Source organism: Elaeis guineensis, chromosome 2, assembly GCF_000442705.2.
Source record: "Elaeis guineensis isolate ETL-2024a chromosome 2, EG11, whole genome shotgun sequence".
NCBI classification, from domain to species: Eukaryota; Viridiplantae; Streptophyta; class Magnoliopsida; order Arecales; family Arecaceae; genus Elaeis; species Elaeis guineensis.
Genome location: NC_025994.2, coordinates 89,537,669 through 89,540,876, shown reverse-complemented (window position 1 = coordinate 89,540,876; position 3,208 = coordinate 89,537,669). Strand labels below are relative to the sequence as shown.

The 3,208-nt window shown below is 45.9% G+C and overlaps 1 pseudogene; it reads left to right on the top strand.

The window, feature by feature from the left end:
• The first annotated feature begins 521 nt into the window (after positions 1-521).
• Positions 522-2,520, top strand: LOC140855699 (AAA-ATPase ASD, mitochondrial-like; annotated as a pseudogene).
• The last annotated feature ends 688 nt before the right edge of the window (positions 2,521-3,208 follow it).

Sequence of the window (3,208 nt, the reverse complement as noted above, 5' to 3'; positions counted from 1 at the left end):
TTTATTATTTTGTATTAATGATTATAATAATTTTTTTGTATATATTTTTTTAAATTTTATAGTATAGTAAGAAATAATATCTTCTATCGTATACATCAATGTGATCGTACATCGTATGGATGATGATTGAAGTCCAGGTAAAGGAGATGAAGCGATTTAAGGTGATTGGTGTGGTACAGGGTCACGAGATACGCACGGTGAAAGGTATAACTTCCCCCACGCAGACGAAGTTTCTTCGTGGTTAAGCAAGTGAAGTCAACAGCCACTCAAACTGTGTGGTTAATGGAGGTTCGGGTTGTATCTTTGGCGCGAAGGTATGATTTATGATTTTTCTATGATGTACACCGTTGGATGAAAAGGAAGTTCGAGTGCTTTGAGAGCTGCGCTAGGCATGATCCAACGGTTGACTTAAGAAAAACAAAATGAATCGTTCTTTGGCACGAAAGATACAACCCGATCGCCCCTTTTCACACCACTATAAATACCCAATCGGCTTCGTCCCAGACTCCCAGTCCAGAGAAGAGATTGGGACAGAGATGGGTGAGCAATGGGCAAGCGTGGGCTCCCTCCTCGCCGGCCTCATGTTCCTCGGGCGGTCATCCGCCAATACTTCCCCTTCCACCCTGAAACCATCCTCATCAAATACATCCGCAAGCTCACATCCTTCATCTACCCCTACGTCCAGATCGAAATCCCAGAGTACACCGGCGAGCGCATGAAGCGCAGCGAGGCCTACGCCGCCGTCGAGGCCTATCTCAGCGCCTCTTGCTCGCAGCGCGCCCACAAGCTCAAGGCCGATCTCGGCAAGGACAGCACCAAACTAGTCCTCAGCATGGACGACCATGAGGCGGTCACCGACGAATTCGAGGGCACCACGTTTTGGTGGTCCTCCTCCACGACCACCCGTCAGGCCCAGGTACTCTTGTACCCCACTCAAGAAGAGAAGAGGTCCTACCGGCTCACCTTCCACAAAAGTAACCGCCAGCTCGTCCTCGATTCCTATCTCACCCACGTATTGAAAGAGGGGCGCGAGGCCGGTATCCGGAACCGGCGGCGGAAGCTGTACTGCAACAACCCCAGCAGCAACTGGTATGGCTACAAGAGCACGGTGTGGAGCCATGTGGCGTTCGAGCACCCGTCCAGCTTCGACACCCTCGCCATGGACCCCGGGAAGAAGCTGGAGATCGTGAAAGATCTCGACGCGTTCCGCAAGGGGAAGGACTACTACACCAAGATCGGCAAGGCCTGGAAGAGGGGATACCTCCTCTACGGCCCGCCCGGCACCGGCAAGTCCTCGATGATCTCTGCGATCGCTAATTTCCTGGATTACGACGTTTACGACCTGGAGCTGACGACCGTCAAGAACAACGTCGAGCTGCGGAAGCTCTTCATCGAGACGACGAGCAAGTCCATCATAGTCATCGAGGACATCGACTGCTCGCTGGATCTCACCGGGAAGAGGAAGCAGAAAAGCAAGAAGGAGGAAGATAAGAGCGAAGAGAAGAAGAATCTGCCGCCAGGCCCAGAAGAGAAGGAGGAGAGCAAGGTGACTCTATCCGGGCTTCTCAACATCATCGACGGGCTCTGGTCGGCCTGTGGTGGCGAGAGGCTGATCGTGTTCACGACCAACCACATAGAGAAGCTGGATCCGGCGTTGATCAGGAGGGGACGGATGGACAAGCGCATCGAGATGTCGTACTGCTGCTTCGAGGCATTCAAGGTGCTGGCCAAGAACTATTTGGACGTTGACTCGCACCCTCTATTCGATACCATTCGGGACCTGATTGAGCAGGTGAAGATTACCCCGGCGGATGTGGCGGATTACCTGATGCGGAAGTCTGTGGACAAGGATGCAGGCTCGTGTCTTGAGAATTTGATCCAGGCGATGACCAAAGCCAGGGAGGAGGAAGCATCCAAACATGCTCAGGACAGTATTGAGGAAATTGTGGAGAGGGAGGAGAAGAATGGAGCTAAGGAGGAGGAAACATCCACACATCCTATGTGCAATGGAGAGAAGATGGACGGGGAGAAGAACAGTACCGGAAGTAGAGCCGATGGGGTTCAGTAGGAACTTCTGCGGAAAAAGTCGTGGGTTCTTATTAGCATAATTTTACGCATCGCAGGATAACCTATACCAGCTTTTATATATATATATATATATATATATATATAGCTCGGGTTCTCTGCTATGCAACGTATGAAGCGGTGCCCAGCACATCGTTCATCGTGCAATGGATAATCACGTGTGGATTCACGCTCATGGCATGTGGCCGTACATGGTCATTCATCGTACGATGGATGGGGTACGTTATGCATCGCATGGTGCGATGCACAGCAGAAAATCCATGCAGATATATATTTTCTATTAAGATAATCCTATATCCATCCGTAATACTTTCTTTCGTTGGTGCAATTCTGTATTAGCCCATAATATTTTTCTTATATGGAGTCTATAGCAAATAAAACTCATGAGATGTATTAAATGTGATGGGATAGAAATATATAGTATCTTTTCTCTCTCTTTTTCTCTGATTTTTTTTTCTTTTGTAAATATTTTAACGTACAAAGCCAAATTGATCATGTGATCTGCCACCGTTATCTTTTCTAGCTCTGCTATAATTATAGTTCATATTTAGAAGTTTTAAAGATTCCTGTTGCCTGTCCATCGATACCTATTTTTTAGTGAATCAACATCCAAAGATCTTCTATTTTTCAGTGGATCCATTCTATTTTCTCACAAATCCTTTATTTTCTAATGAATCAACATATCCCAAGTTCATTGTTAGATTTATAGATCCTTTGTTTCTCGATAGATTAATACCTAAAGTTCTTTATTGTTGATAAATCTACGGTCCCTTTCCACCGCATTTCTCTTCAGCTTTACATCTTTCATTTTCTCTCCTCACTATCGCTTGGCCTCTTTCTATCCATCTTCGATTTCACTTATTGCCTCCGACTTCTTTATTATCTAGTTTGAGATATTTTTCTTCTCTTCTAAAGCGTCTTAATCTATGAGAATTATCAACTTTCGGCTGCCTTCTCTATCCCATTGCAAAGTTGGCTACATAGGCCATACATGTTGCAATGTCAGAAATTACCTTCTGTTGTATTTTATTCTCTCCATAGGAATATTAGTTTTATAGAATCATGTAGAACTCTCTCATTAGGATCTAAATATTAGTGATTGAAATTTGTGGCTTTTTCTAAA